Source organism: Canis lupus, chromosome 20 (genome assembly GCF_048164855.1).
Source record: "Canis lupus baileyi chromosome 20, mCanLup2.hap1, whole genome shotgun sequence".
In the NCBI taxonomy this organism is placed as follows: Eukaryota; Metazoa; Chordata; class Mammalia; order Carnivora; family Canidae; genus Canis; species Canis lupus.
In genome coordinates, this window is record NC_132857.1 from 4,427,293 (window position 1) to 4,443,642 (window position 16,350).

The 16,350-nt window shown below is 44.4% G+C and overlaps 1 protein-coding gene and 1 long non-coding RNA gene across 8 annotated transcripts in view; one reads left to right on the forward strand and one right to left on the reverse strand.

Moving 5' to 3' along the window:
* Positions 1 to 16,350, forward strand: part of LOC140611630 (uncharacterized) — a 131,635-nt gene that overhangs the window by 81,625 nt on the left and 33,660 nt on the right. For all 6 annotated transcript variants that reach the window (XR_012012726.1, XM_072788309.1, XM_072788308.1 and 3 more), the window contains exons 11-15: positions 421 to 558; positions 1,654 to 1,720; positions 2,192 to 2,330; positions 7,514 to 7,674; positions 8,474 to 8,620. The gene's annotated coding sequence lies outside the window, so the exon portion shown is untranslated. The remainder of the gene's footprint in view (positions 1 to 420; positions 559 to 1,653; positions 1,721 to 2,191; positions 2,331 to 7,513; positions 7,675 to 8,473; positions 8,621 to 16,350) is intronic.
* LOC140611635 (uncharacterized) lies at positions 9,379 to 15,618 on the reverse strand. Of its 2 annotated transcripts, XR_012012730.1 has the most exons (3): positions 14,841 to 15,616; positions 13,774 to 13,873; positions 9,379 to 10,079 (listed from the first exon to the last, which is right to left on the reverse strand). It is a non-coding gene; the product is annotated as an uncharacterized lncRNA (long non-coding RNA). The 2 variants fall into 2 exon arrangements; XR_012012729.1 differs by having other exon boundaries at positions 9,379 to 13,873; positions 14,841 to 15,618.

The window sequence follows — 16,350 nt, forward strand, 5'->3', positions numbered from 1 at the left end:
CAGTTTCCCCGTGGTTGGAGGAAAATAATGAGCGCAGAGCTTGCGACACGACGTCTATGTAGCACACAGTGAAAGTTCAAGATGTTAACTGTTATCATTAGTCTTCGGTTGGAATGAATAGAAGGCTCTGTTAAATTTGCATGATTGTATTTTTACACTGAGCCATTAATGATGCATCCATTTAGTTTTCTACTCTGAAAGAACATAGATTTGATTAATTACAACAAGAATTTAAAGTATTTCCATTATTCAGAAATAACCTACAGGGTCTAAGCTTGTCCCTTCCTTCCTTCCTTCTTTCCCAGTTGTTTCTTTTCTTTTCTTTTCTTTTCTTTTTTTAAGACAGAGAGAGAGAGAGACAGACAGGTAAATAACAATTACATAGTCAGATTCACTGGCTCTTCTTCTCCTTGGTAACAGCCTGAGGCTTAACCTTGATTAAGCAACATCGCATCTGATCCAAGTTCTCTCCACCTTCCACCCAGCCTCTGCTCCCCCTGGGGGACCAAACCTGCCCGGGACCCTCCACTCCTGCTTAGCCTCAGGATATTGCCAAGGGTAAGCGTCATTAAAATTTTCTTTTAAAAATCAAACAGTTGTCTACCTCCTTGAAGTTGGGCTGTTTTTGTCTATTTTGCGGGGACAGTTCTGCCGCTTAGAAAATGCATGACCGTGTTAAGTTGTCCCGAAATGCATTTTAGGAGAAGGGTCCTGAAGCCAGACCATGCCCGTGATTTCCCAGCCCAGTGGCCCCGAGATGCTTTCCGCGTGCCCTTCCAACGAGCACAAGTACAGCAAAATCTCTTGATAAAACAAAATCGGAGTAATAGGTGGAGTTTTTTTGGTGCTTCCTGTGACTCAAAGCAAACCTATTTCTAGATTGTAAAGTATGAAAAGAGAGATCAGATTGATATTGAGGAAAATCGAACGTTGGTAAATGAGTTGCTTTCATGTGGTCTCTCAGATTCTCTGTCTCACTGTCTGTCCATCTCACGCACACACGCACACACACCCTTTAAAGGGTAACTGTTTCCTGCACATCATACTTATGTTAATCTCAATTCAACGTAGTGGCACCGAAGGCATTAGGGGGCAGTCATTCTCACTCACAAAGCTTCAGATTCCACTAAATTATTAAAGCTGGACGTAGACTTCTAATTCTGTGCCCAGACCTCCTCACTAACAGAGTGATCTCCTTGTGATGGGGGAGGATATGTTCGATGCTAAATTTCCTGCGAATTTTCAAGACAGCGTTGAGTCTTGAGAACTCTGAGTTACGGGCATCCTGTGTGTGTTGGTATACCTTTCTTTGATTAAAAATGGGATAAATCAATGAGAGAGTCCTTTTACCCAAGGCCACGTTCCTTTCACACGAAGGTCATGGATGCACTAATTGGATGAAATATAAATCGTGTTTCTTTCCACATTCAGTTTTAGATCCTGACCTGTTTTGTGTCAAGAAATCACAGGCAGCCCATCCTGTGCCATCAAGGTTGGCTCGATTCACAGATGATTTCCTTAAATCATAGAATGATATTAAATGCAATTCCAAAATAAAGAATAGAAAGTTCAAAGGCACATTTTTTAAAAAGCTTATAGTGCTGTAGAAAAGGCAATGGGAACCTTGACTCCATTTGCTTCCCTGTTTCATAGAGATTTTGAGGGCAGCGGAAAAATACAGCTCCTACTGATAACACCTGTCATGTCCTCCCTGGGAAAGGTAATGTGGAAGATATTCCCTCATTTTGATCATTTAAGCCGTTGGCTTCTCCTTGCTTTAGGATTCTTTGGTCTCGTTTCTAATTTCTATTAAGCTTAGAAATTTGGGCTTTCACTAAACGGGCAGATCCCATTTATATTTTTCCTGTTAAGTATTGATTTTGAAGGTTTTGAAGAAAACCATCCCAGGATAGATCTCATTCAAAATGTACATTTCTAAACTTAAAAATAAAACGGGCATACTCACAGGGCAAGGAAACACACACACCTGCTTCCTGAACACTGGGTGCGGTCTGGTAGGCACGAACAGGTGTCGGCTTCTTCTGTCTGCAGCCTCCCATCTCCCAAAACGCAGGTGCCCCCAAATAGGGTCACCAGGTCAAACATAGGATGCCCGATTAAATGTGAATTTTAGATAATTTTTAAGGATAAGTGTAATCTCAAATATTGCTTATACTTTTTCACTTACCAGCTGGTGACCCTACCCCAAAAGGCTTTATAAACAGATGCATCACTGTGGTCCTGGGGCATCACAGCCTGACAGACTGATCATCCCACAGACTCAAGAGTGGAGTCATTAAATCACCCTCTCATTTTACAGGTGATCAGAGGTCAGTGAGGTAAAAACCATTCTCTAAGAACTTAGAGCTACTTGCCTCTGTCTCCTTGGGCAGTGCCACTCTCTCAAGGGAGCATGCCTCTCTCCACCAACCCTTGAGAGGTTGGACTCTGACTGTAGGCGTAGCACATGGGCAGGTGAACCCCATCCCTCCATGCTTCTGTCTACTAAAGCAGTAGAGACACGGCACAAGTCAATTCTCTCACCTCCCAGAGAGGTAGGGAGGCAGGGCAGGAAAGGCGAATTATAAGGAACAAAGCACAGATTAACATCTCAATAAATTATCCTACCACTTAGGTTTCACATGTCCATCAGGTTTTTTTTTTCTTTTTTTTTTTTTAATTTATTTATGATAGTCACACAGAGAGAGAGAGAGAGGAGAGAGGCAGAGACACAGGCAGAGAGAGAAGCAGGCTCCATGCACCGGGAGCCCCATGTGGGATTCGATCCCGGGTCTCCAGGATCGCGCCCTGGGCCAAAGGCAGGCGCCAAACCGCTGCACCACCCAGGGATCCCACCATCAGGTTTTCTTAAAGTGAGGGCACACTCATGTTAGTAATCTGTGATGCCTGTGGTTGGTTATGGATTCTTCCCCTGGAGACCTTTCCACATCAGATAGAAAACCATTTGTCTTTGTTAGGCAATGTTGCAGCTCTACCTAGAGACCCAGAGGGGGATGAGTTTAAATGACTCCCCCAGAACTCTTCTGAACCTTGGAATCTATGAAAATTTAAACAACTAATATTATAGTGTTCAAACCGAAGACCAGAATGAATGCAAAAGTAGTTCGGTGTTATGATAGAGCTTCAGTATTACTCGAGGCTTTACAGAATCAAGGAAAATCCCCGTAAAGGCCATGGGAATGCCCTGGTTGCTTTCCTGCAGCATCATAAGGAGGGCACAGTGCATTGGGTTGATGATGATTAAGGATGCTATTTATATGTATATAGGACACTCAATTTCCTTACCATTTGCAAGGGATACATTTTAGAGAGCTCTCAAGACAAGAAAACGCGCTGTTCACCATAGAACAAGGATGACGATGTTGGAGATGAGACCCGCAGTTTCTCAGAGACTTTCCAGTTGCCCAAGGGGCTTGACCTCCAATCTGCCCATTTCCCGTTTGTCGTGCTCTTCCCTAAGTAAGCTGATTGGGGGAGCCGGGAGTGGGTTCAAGTGAAGCTTCTCACAGTCCCTTGGCTCTAAGTTGGAGACATGGGGAAGGCCATCTGGTCCTCAGCCCTAGCTGACTGGACAAAGGGCTGATGAGGCAAAGGCAAGTTCTCTGTGACCCAGGGTGACAAAGATGGGCTAAAAAGCAGGAGACAGGGCATCTGGGGGGCTCGGGGATTGAGCACCTGCCTTCGGCCCAGGGTATGACCCCGGATCCCGGGATCAAGTTCCACGTCAGGCTCCCTGCATGGAGCCCACTTCTCCCTCTGCCTGTGTCTCTGCCTCTCTCTGTGTGTCTCTCATGAATAAATAAATAAAATCTTAAAAATTTAAAAAGCAGGAGATACAGCACTGCCTATAGAAGCTTCCATATAACTCAAATAACCAACACTTGAAGCCGTGAATATTGTAGTTGAAATTGTTTCACAAATTTGGGGGCAGCAAAAGGCTACAGAGCTTAACCTACTTTAACCTGTTCACTTAACCCATGAAGAAATGAGAAACTCATTATCAGAAATATTTTTTCGTTCTTTATTGTTAGGGGAAAACCCTTCTTGCCCATAGGTAAGGAAGGAGAATCATTAGCCTAACACTCCTGGCTGCCCCCTCCCTCCTTTTACTTTGCCCCAGGAAGAAAGAGGGATTTAATGCAATCAGACTTTGGAAGGAGAAGCTGGTTAAGTGCCAGAGAGCCTCTTCCTCCTCTCTTTCTTGGGAACAAGTTGTCTCCTGGAAGCCTGTTCTGCTCTCCTCCCTCAGGGAAGGCACTTCCTTGTAGGGAGGGAACAAGATGGTCTGCTTAGGTACAGGGCTGTTGAGTGAGTTTGTTTAGCTCTGGTGTTCAACATTCTCAAATCTGACCTCAGTAAGGGCTGCTGGGATGTCTTTCCCGGGGACGTGCACTCTGAAGGAATAAGAGGATTTAACTAAGTGGAGAGTGGAAGAGACAGGATGTTCTTGGTAGAGACAACATGTGCAAAGGCCCTGTGGTCGGAGGAAACATGGCAGTTGTACTGGATGAAGGCCTTACTGAAGTACAGAGAGATGGGGAAAGACTAGTGCATGAAAGATGGAAAGGACATGGGGCCAAACTCCACAGGGTCTTCAGGACCATGTTAAGGATCTTGGTCTTCCACCTCAAAGTACTTCATACCCAAGTAAGGATTTAAGAATGAGGACGGGGGCAGAAGGAGGATGACATGATCATATATGCAAATGAACATTGATTCTGTCTGTATTGCGAAGAACAGATGGTGTGGGTGTGTGGAGTGCATACAGGAGAGAAATCACTTGCCTGGTTGCCCAGGCAAGAAACGATGACCATGAGGACCAGAGTTAGGTCAGGGAGTGAAGATGGTTTTTACTTGAAAGTCAATTTTCCTGGCATAAAAGGGAATCACACCCTTAGCTAGCCAGAGTTCACATAGACATTTCAAAAGAAGCAAAAATAAAACCATAGAATTATATAAATCATGTCCGTTGTGTGTCGAAGTTCAAAATCCACTATTGCAAAAGTTTGCTTTTGCTAAATGTTTTGTCACTTTCGACAAAAACAAAAAGGTGGGTTTTTTTTTTTAATTTTTTAAATTTGTTTTACCTTTTCCCTCTCCTTAGCCAGCAAATCTTTAATCATGTAAGTTACATCCAGGATAATTCTCATCTGACTGTTTCCGTAGAAACAAGCATGTGTCCTCTGTGGCGTTGGTTGTATTTAAGTGGCTAATACAGAAATCCATGGCCATCACAGTCTCTGGTTATGTCTCTACTGTTTTGTTTTGTTTCAGGCTTTGTTTTTATTCTGCTTTTCTACTAAAATGGGAAAATAATAATCTCTTTGTCTAAAAACATCCCTTCATAAATATTCTTCAAAAGCTCATAAGCTACTTGGAGTGAAACTATTTCCCTCCTTTTTCCACCAAAAGCACAAAGATAAGTTATTCCTTGATGAAATTATTGACTATACATCCCACATGACTTCCTTCAATAGCAAGTAAATATTCCCTCAATAACCATGGATGTGGAATGGAATAAATATGGAACGGTGTGGAGAATATGAAAATTCGTAGAGATTTAATAAAAGATTTCCGAGAGGATCTAAGGAGGCTGGTCTTAGACAATCGGGACTGGTGGACTCCCAGCAGTGCCCCTGCTGCACTCTAGGGGGGTGTGGCCTCCGCCGGAATGTGCCTGGCTCACCTGATTCTTGCTTAGCCAAAAAGTCATAGACTCGAATCTCTGTTGAGCCCTGTCTCTTTATGCTCTCACTCTTTTAAAGATTTTTTTTTAAATATTCACATGAGAGGGAGAGCACACACACACACACACACACACACACACACACACACAAGCAGGGGGAGAGGCAGAGGGAGAGGGAGAAGCAGACGCCCCGGCTGAGCGCTGAGCAAGGAGCCCAGTGAGGCTCTGGGTCCTAGGACTTCTGGATCATGACCTGAGCGGACGGCAGACACTTAACCATCTGAGCCACCCGGGTGCCCCTCTTTTTGCTTTCAACAGAGAACCCCCACTCTCAGAAATGAAATTTCCCAGTTTACCTTAAAAATCTTACTCATTTGGGGCATGTGGGTGGTTCAGTCCCTAAAGCGGCTGCCTTCAACTCATGATCCCAGATCCGGGGATGGAGTCTCTCATCAGGCTCCCTGTTTGATGGGCAGGCAGCCTGCTTCTTCTCCACTGCTTGTGCTCTCTTGTGCTCCTGCTCTCTCTCTCTTCTGTCTTTCAATATTCTTTTTTTTTTTTTTTAAAGATTTTATTTATTCATGAGAGACACATGCAGGGAGGGAGCCTGCTGTGGGACTTGATCCCGGGACTCCAGGATCAAGCCCTGGGCAGAAGGCAGGGGCTAAACCGCTGAGCCACCCAGGGATTCCCTCTTCTGTCTTTCAAATAAATAAAGACTTTAATGGGCAGCCTGGGTGGCTCAGTGGTTAAGCGTCTGCCTTCAGCCCAGGGTGTCCTGGAGACCCGGAATCGAGTCCTCTGTTAGGCTCCCTGCATGGAGCCTGCTTCTCCCTCTGCCTATGTCTCTGCCTCTCTCTCTCTCTCTCTCTCTCTCTGTCTCTCATGAAGAAATAAATAAAATCTTTAAAAATAAATAAAGTCTTTAAAAAAATAAAATCATACTCATTTTGAGTAGGAGAATAACAATACAGTAGAGAAATAACAATACATTTAAATGTTAAATTCTGAAGAGCCTGAATTTTATTTTATTTTTTATTTTTATTTAAATTCTAGTTCGTTAACATCTAGTGCAAGATTGGTTTCAGGAACAGAATTCTGTGATAAAATTCCATGATTCATCACTTACATACAACACCCAGTGCTCATCACAACGGGTGCCCTCCTCAATCCCTATCACCCATTGAACCCATCCTCCCCGCGACCTCGTCCCATCAACCCTCGGTTTGTTCTCTATCATTGAGTCTCCTGTAGTCTGTTTCCCTAAAGCCTGAATTTTAGACTTAATCTTCAGGAAATTTTTTTAAAAGTCACTTTCAAATATACAGAAATTCAAGTGGAGTTTGCAAAAGTGGTCCTCAAAAGACTTCAACCAGGAGAGAGAATAATTACTAGCATTTATGTTGTTGGTATGTGTGTGACTCTAACTGGACTGCCCAACTGTCCTGGTTTGCTCGGGGTGCAAGAGGGATTCCCAGACATGGAACTTTTTGTTTTAAAACCAGGACAGTTAGGGGGAAACTGAGATAAGTTGTCCACCCTCCCTAATAGATAGGGTTCATTAATTTTCTGAAGTTTAAGCATCAATCAATCACTGGGTATTCACTGAATGCTTACATCTGCCCAGTACTCTCCCCACTGGGCACGGTGAGATCAGAAGGAACAGGAGTCAGGAGGTCCTTCCCTTCCCTGAAGTTCTGTGGCCCCTTCATTGCTTCCTAGGAGTTTATTGATTTTATTTATTTATTTATTTATTTATTTATTTATTTATTTATTTATATTTATTTATTTATTTTTGCTTCCTAGGAGTTTATGATGTCATTTTCCTAAAACACTCAATGACTGCTTCCTAAACAGAACTTGTCAGGCACTATGGTTGGCACTTGGGGTGCCCAGATGAATGAGAAGCTGAGTCCGGTGTCAAGGAGCTAACTCTTTTGCGGAGAAGACAGATAAAATACAACTTGGTGAGTGCTGTGTATTATAGGGCTCTGGCAAACTCCTGATCACATACCACATAGCAGGACACAGCTCACTCCAGCTGCAGATGTGCCCAGACAACAGTGGTTGCATGTGCTGCGTGTGGTATGCAAATAGCTTCTAGACTCTAGGTAATAGATGCTATAATTGTTCAGAGGAGAGAAAGATTCTCTTGACAGAGTGATCATTCCTATGTGTATAGAGGAAGACCTTACTGAAAAGATAGGATTTAAGGCAACCTTGAGAAAATTTTAATATAGGTGAGTAAAGACAGAAGGGGCTCTTGCACAGACCCATCGTACTAGTATGTTATGAACCAAAGTTTGTGGTTTATCTAGTTCTGTACACTTGAGGTGCAAAAACTACACCACCACCACCACCACCACCACCAAAAGATTAATAGGCAGAGATGATAATACAGAGGTGGAAATTTAGACTAGAGTCAAGAAAGTTTAATTAACACGTGGTGTCAGATGGACTTAACCAAAGAATCTCACAAAGAAGATAAGGTTGAGAAAACAGGATAAGGTCAGGTGCTAAAGGTTTGTAAATTGCTGAGAAGTTTGGAATTCCTTCTATAGACACTGGGGAGCCAGGGAAGGCTTCTGGGAAGGGAAGCGCTATGGTGAAAGTTTTGTTTTAAGAAGCTTAGCCTGGCAAAAGTGATCACCCAGGCCTTCCACAAATTAGAAAAGATTCGGAGTTCCTGATTAAAAACCAAGGGAGTCTTAGCATGTGTGGGAAGGAATATCAAATAAAGTTTTCCCTTTTCATTGCAAAATGCAGCTGTTGGCTGGAGGGAGGGAGAAGCTCTTGGCATCTCCCTAAGGGTCGGAAAGGTGATGCACCTGCAGAAGGAGAAACTGGGGTCTCCCCTACGGAGAGATTCATGGCGGCCACGAACAAACCTTTCCGCACACTAAGAGCCATCTGGTAAGTGGGGGAGGCTGTCTACAAAGAGGGAGCCAGGGGACAAAATCTTCCAGTTGCACATTAAAGACCACCAGGAAAATGGTTACTCCTTTATGTATCTGGACAGGATTAAACTAGAGAGAGAAAGCTTCTGTGTCATCCCACATCATAGGCCCTTTCAAATTCCTTTCTCATAGTCTATTTCCATCTCTTAATTTTACCTGCACAAAATATAATCATGCCTGCTTGTAATTACTTATGCATACATGAATACTAGTAAGTTAAACTTGTTCATCTATTTACATAGACAGTGTGATACATAGTAGCTTAGGAATTGCTTCTTTTCCCTGTGATTTTAAATGTGCAACGAGTTTCTTTCTAAAACACATATTTGCAGATGTCACTTTAAACACTATTTTCTGAGATTATATTTTCCATAGAAAACAGATGTCTGCAATTATCCCTTTTTTGACCTCTGAGACTTATCAAAGTCAAATAGGTAATCATCCAATCAGACGGGCTATCATTATCAGAAGAAAAGTAATTATAATCTGAATATGTTTGAACATGATTATTATAAGCTTTAAACTGTTACACTTTTGATTGGGGCAGAATTGGAAGACATTATCACTTCATAATTCAAATGATGTAACTTCACTTGTTTTTGTCATTTAGAATCTGGAGAGCTAAATTTATTTAACAATATAATTCTTTAAACATGAACAAATTATGCAATAATCTCTTTAAAACCATGAGAATGCTTCTCAAAATCTTGACAGTAAAATTAGGGGATTTTTTTTTTTTTTTTTTTTTTTTTTAACTAGAGCAAATCAGAGCTCGGCACTGAGCCCATCAGAGTGGGAAGCTTGAGGCAGACAGTGTTCTTTTGACAGACATTTTGTGATCTGCTTGGTTCTGTTAAAGAGACCTGCTCCCTTTCTGCCCGCCTCTGGAGGCCCACCCATTGTTGGGCCCAAGTTAAAGGAGATCTCGGCCAAATACAGACATTGATTAGTGAGACAAGAAAGGAGAAAAGGTATACAAGGAAAAAAAATTTTTCCCAAGAAGGTATGTAAGTAGAAGGAGCGAATTAAAGTCAAAATCTGAACTGAGAATTTTGAAAAGTACTTAAGGACTTGGGCCGGAGGTGGGGTGGGGGTAGGGGGCATTGAAGACCTAATGTTTGCTACATCTGGAGCAAGACCGCTTTTCCCATTGAAAATAATTTTATAAAAATCTGGCAACACAGTCCTTGTGTCCAGACACTTGATTAGGTGTTTGCTTAACTTGCTGGGATGCCCTGATTTTTCTCCTCCACCGTTTCCAAGGTCTGTGCTTTCCAGCCGGTGCACCGGCCTTAGGAAGGAGGCGTGACGGCAGGGCGCCTGGGCTGTTCCTGGGGCCTGAGTCCACAGTGAGTTGGTAGATGTGTGTGAGCGAGGAGACGCAGAGCCCTGTCAGAGAATTCTTGTGGCCCAGCCTGCGGGTTAGAAATAGTCACAGACAGGAGCCTTTGGAGGATTTGAAAGGCACTTAATGGTTATTTTGTCATGACCACACCATTTCTTAGGATGCCTATTTAAGAGCAGCCATTCAACTCATAATTCTAGTTCAGCAGAGCAAGACCAGAGGGTTTTGCTTCTCCCCAAACACCGCAGAACTTTGGTAAAAATCAAGTCAGGACCTCATATCGTTCCAACCTCCTTATTAAAAGTACCCCTTTCTTGTTATTTCTTCTTGACGTCTGCCCTTCCCCTACCTCTAGCATGTGTATGTGTCCACTCATTCATTCCAGAAAGACTCACTGAGTCCCTAACGTGGGCCAAGCACTCTGGATATGGCAATGAGCAAAATAGGCAAATATCTCGGCCCAGCTGGAGCTTGCATTCTGGCTAAATTCTTGCTAAGGCCTTCTGCGGAAATGTCAATTGGAAACGAAGGTATTGATGGAGTTGTCAAGGACTGAGGGTAGCATTCCCTTTGTCACCCAGGGAATCAGTACCCCTGGGGGGTGGCCCCAGCAATGGTGTGCACTATGACACTCGCCCGGCGGCGTGAGAGCGATGACGGAGGGCACCCCTGCCTCCAGGGAGGGACCTTGATCTTTGCAGGTTCCTCTTGGGATTTCACCACCTGGACAGGTGCCCATTCGTTCTGTACCTCTCCACCGCCCGGCTGGACAGAAGTCTCCTCTGCTCTGCCCGGGTGAGCTCCCTACTTTGTTCGTCCCTCAACAGCAGAGATCCTGTTTTATTAATGTGACTAATGATCTGTCGTCCAGCACAGTGCCTGGCGCAGCATCAGCTCTCAGAAACCTCTAAGTAAATGAATGGCGGTCCGCTCCCCTTCCCAAGGCCTTTGACGCTCGTTTAGTCTCAGTGGAAAGGGCTTTCTTTGTGCAGTCCCTGTTGGTCACCCATTCCCAGCCCAGCTGAAGATTTTGCAACATGTCAAAGTAGAAATTTCCAGCTTGATTCTTACTCTAAATTTCATGGAGCCCAGGCATTGGAATTATGGTACTGCTTTTCAATGGGGATTTTTTTGTGTGTGTCGATATTTAGTTCATCATGTTGAATATTTTGTGCTTCCGTGCACTGCTTCTGATGGATTTAGCTTATTAAAGTGGGTGGCATCCAGCTGCAGCCCCCTTTTCTTCTTTTTCCTTCTAATCTACTTTCAAGTAACCAAAGCAGCCTATTAACACTTGGTGTTTTCATCAGACCTTGCACACTCCTAGGAGCCTTTGAGCCTGTGATCACATCATTTCCCATCTTTTCAGAATATTCTTTCTCCACAGTTTTGCCTAGCTTCGTTTTCTCCAACTTTCAAGACCCTCCAGCAAGCATAATGGTACTAGCAGTCTGAATGACATATTTTCTACAAAGCCTTTTTGACCGCTATAGGCCATCTCTTCTCCTCATTGCTTCGTGTAATTATTTCATGTAGAAATTTTTCAACATCCTCCTCTGCTGTGTCAGGTATCTTTTTATATAGTTATAGATGCTCACACGTGTGCTCAACCAGCTAGATGAACAGCAGTATAGCACACAGGTAACAGCACGGTTGGAGGGGTACATAGACCTAAGTTTCAACATGGGTCCTCCCCTTGGGGAAGAGATGACTTATGACAGGTTACCTCTGTGCACTTCGGCTTTGCTATCTATAAAATAGGGCAACTGTGCCTGCCTGTATCAAGCACTCCTTCGTATGCTGATGCCTTGACATCGGGGGCCTTGCTGACTTCCAGGAGACTGCCCCCTCTCAGGGCTAGTCAATTCCTAGAGTTGGCAAGGGACTAGCCTGCAAGCATCCTTCTCATGTGTGAGCCAACCAATCCAAAGCCCGTACCCCTAACCACCTCTTTTATTGGGGTCTCATATTCTGACCATTAGCCCATGCCCTAATCTCCCCAGAGCAACTAGGAACAGTCCTTTGGCCCCAGAGCCCACTAAAATGATCCAAACCAGCTAGTCCTATCCCCACTTACCATGCCTCACCTTTTCCTTTGCACAGAAGCCAAAATAAAGGCTCTTAACCTCTATTTCCCCTGCTCCCTCTGCCTCCTTACTGACCCTGGTACTCTGCTTTGTGGCCTCCCCATGATGTAGCACACCACCTCCTGTTTCTAGGGAACTCTGAATAAAAACTTCTTTCTTTGTGACAGCCATTTCCATGTCTACCTGTCTTACCATACCCATTCAAAATCAATTCTGGGTCTATTTTCAAACACTACCTCATAGGGTTAAAGTCATGGTTCTCATGTGGAGGCGATTTCTGACTCCCAGAGGACATATGGCAGTGTCTAGTGACATTTTTAGTTATCACAACTGGGGAGAGAGGCGTTACTGGCCTTAGTGGGTAGGGGCCTGGATGCTGTCAAACATCAAACATCCTACAATGCACAGGTCAACCACAGCAAGAATTCTCTTGCCCCAAACGTCAGTCCTGGCAAGAGTGAGAAACCCAGGGTTCGGTGAGGATTCAATGAGGTCAAGTAAGTCAAGTGTGTACTTCAGGTGACTCTCAGACTGTCACGTGCCCTGGAATCACCTGGCGGGTTTACTAAACTACCTATTGCTGGGCCCACTCCCAGAGTTTCTGGTTCAATAAGTCTGGGGTAGGACCTGAGGATTTACATTTCTAAGCAATTCCAAGATGATGCGGACACTGATCTTTCAGTACCGACTTTGAGAATTATTAGCCTAATTCATAGCAATCACTCGATAAATGATATCCCATAATTATTATTTTATCAGATCCTGTAGGTCAGAAACAGGCGCCTGTGCTTCATATCCTGCACATCACTGGGGCTTGCACCAGGCAGTCATTAAAGATGCTGATGACTGTTTGACACCGAAGCACTACTAAGTGGCAAACAGTACTTACTAAGATACATCTGGGACTAGATTAGAAACTTGTCTAGGTAGGAGTATATTCTAGTTAGCTATTGCTGCAAAACAAGTTGCCCCCAAATTTAGTGCCTTTGAATAACAACCATTTTGTTATATTTCATGATTTTGTGAGTCAGGAATTTGCACAGGGCTCAGCAGGTTGGCCTGTTACATGAGACATTGATTGAAGCTCCTCGAAGAGGTACTGGCCAAGAGGTCAATGTATGCACGCATCTGACACCTTGCTGGCGTGGCTTGAAGGGGGGGTCCCCGCTGGGACTGCCAACTAGAGATTCATGTTTTTAAACTGCCCTGTGATATTTGGTTGCAGCCCTGTTTCTAGTGAAGGGAGTAGAAGACATAAGCAAATGACCCTAGGACTTCATGATTGTACTCTGTTGTTCTCTGAACTTTGGATGTTACGCCCTCTCTCCAAATACATCACTGCAAGCCAGGCAGCTTCCCAACTACTGTCTTCATCTTATGACTGCAAGTTGGAATAAGTATCCATATACCTGTCAGAATTGCCTAGTGCAGTAAAACCCACAATGAAATGCCCTTCCCTGTTGCAGGTTCATTACACAGCATGAAAAATCATATCCCCCAAGGACACAGTCCCACATGGCCTTTCTCTCTCCCACTGCAGTCCACGGTGGCCCGTGATGCACGGATGCTCTGTCCTCATCCCCAGCATGGTGACCGGGTCCTGTACAACCAGAGCCAAACGTAACACTTCCATCCTCTGAATGATGCCTTCTGTCGTGTCTCCAGGGCTATACTTACCTCCTCTGAGGTCCTGGGCTCTCTGACCGGCTCAGCGTGTCAGCAGGAGCTCAATGATGACCTCAGCAGCAGCCAAGCAGTATTCTGGTTGCCTTATTCTCTGTGATTATCCAAAAGGGAAAACAAAAAAAGTCATTTAAAAATGCAGCTTGTGCTCTTCCAGTACAACAAAGGATCTCCTGGAAATCTTTTCTTTTTTAAATGACATTATAATGTATGCTTTGTTTTGTTTTCATCACTTTTATCATCATTTCTTAGCAGAGGCCCAAGTGACTTGGCTGGGGTAAGAGGGGGAAATTATAATGATTCATTTGTATACATTTGTCCTAGTGGGAATTTGATGTGGTGGAAATATTATCAGAATATTAAATTAGAGGCACTCAACATTATTCTCTGTTCTGTCTGAAACCAGACTCAAGATACAAACAGATGAGGCCCAAGGATGCCATGGTAATTCAGTAATTCATGAGCCTCCATCAGAGCACCTTGGTTCTTTCTAAACGGAGTTGACTTAAGTTTTCTCCCGCTGCTGGTATCCTTGGTGCGGTGAAGTTTTTAGCTAGCCCCTCTTCCTCACTCAATTCCTCTCTTAAAGTCCCTCCTAAAGGCAACAGCTGATGTGGTTCTGGAGAGGCAGGCACACACCTAGCTGTCCTGAACACCAGGTGCTTGCCAACAAATCTCTTCCAGCAAGGTGTTCCCCAGCTGGTTCTTAGCAGCTCTCAACCCGAATCAGAGCTGACCAGCTCCTGAGACCAGTGTAGGAGTCAGGATCCAACTAGAAAACAGGAACCACTGGGGAATTTGAAACAGAAGGGCTTTGATGTGGGGATTGATTACACGAGGATGGGAGAGCCTAGAGGCCAGCTGGGGGGCAGCGAGGAATCCAGAGACTGGACGCTGGCATTGCCACAAGGCAGAGGGAAGAGGGGAGGGAGTTCGGAGCTCAGGGCATTGTCACGGGCTAGAGGCTGGCACCGTAGTGGACCAGAGATGCTGAGCAGCTGCAAAGAGGAAGGGGAAGACATTCCTGTCTCTCTCTCTCCTTCTCCTCACCCTCCACTCACCTGTCAGTGCTTCCCATCCTCCAGTCTTGGAAAAGCAACAGGCAGAGGTCAGGCCTTTTGATTCAGAACAGGGTAAGGAAAGACCAAGAAATAGACCCAAGAGAAACGGCCAGGAAAACGTGCCCTGCAGTAACCCTGTGAAACTATTTCCACTCGGCTCTATGTGGTGTCTCCAGCACCCTGCACCATCCATCCTCCAGCCAAGGTCACTGTCAGCTGCTTGAAGGTCCCAGCCACTGATATCTATTCTGACTGTGTTGATGCAACCTTGTCCAGGAACAAAGAGCCTTTCTCAGCAAGTCCCCAATCTGGTCGGGTCTCTACTTTCGGTCGGCGGCTCCTCCAGCCTCCCTGGTCCCCGAGGGCTTCTTCTCCTTGCTTACATGTTTGCTGTCTCCTAGCTCACTCTTGTTCCCACTGACTCTTGAGCATCTTTGCCAATTTGATTGTGTCAAAGATCCATTTTTGTAAACTGATCCCTAGGTCCAGTGAGTGTGGTCTGGTTTGGTGTCAAATAATCCTCTTGTTCACTATAGAAATATATATTATTATTATTATTTCTCTCCTTCAGCAGAAGGTGGCATTTTGCTCTCATGATGGACCCAATTCAAGGGAAAAGGGGGTTAGATTTCACTTGTTTGCAGAAGAGCTTGTGGGATGGGAGGTATTTTTGTGGCCAACCTTGGAAATACAACGAGCCCTAGGCAGAGACTTAGTAGATCTCCTCAATCCTAATTAATAGTTTTTCTCAAAGATTTCCTCCCTCCTTCCGACTCTTCCTCCCTCCCTCCCTTTTTATTTTCTTATTATACCTAGAGACGGGAAAAGTTAATCTTTGGGAAATAGTCCATCTCTGCATAGAGCTTGATCACAGAATACACTTTGAAATATTTATAATGGCTCTTTATTTTTTCCTGATTTCAATAGACTAGACTCAAACTCCCTCACCACTAACATATCCTAATATATTAATAGAAAGAAACAGTTATCAGGACCCACTCTCAGAAGACTGACTCCACTTGCCATCTTCCCCATGGCTGTCTGGCCACACAACCGTTTTCAAGGTACGATTAGCGCATTCTCCACCATAGAGTTCTCCTGCAGGTGCTCCTCTTTCTCTTTGCCCATGTCAGGGAGTACACAGATCCACTCCCTCCCCTATGACACGCCTTCCAGTGATCAAGTCAGAGATAGCACCTCTGAATTGGTTTGATTAGGCCTACTCAGCAGGATCTGGGACTGTGGACCAGGTGGGGAGATAGCGCTTGACAAATCAAGAGGCACCATAGTGGAAGGGGGTCCTCCAGTCCTTCCTGCTGGCCAAACTTGCTCTTTCCACAGGGAAGGGGGACAGAAAGCCCAGGAAGAGGACTTCTGGAGTGATCCAGCTCCCAGAGTGAGAAAGTAGAGAAAAGTTACATGTGGAGAAGAAAAGATGGCCTTTCCTCTTGAAGGTATGCATTCTACAGAAACTTGACAGATGAGCCCATACTAATCATGAAGGCAAGAA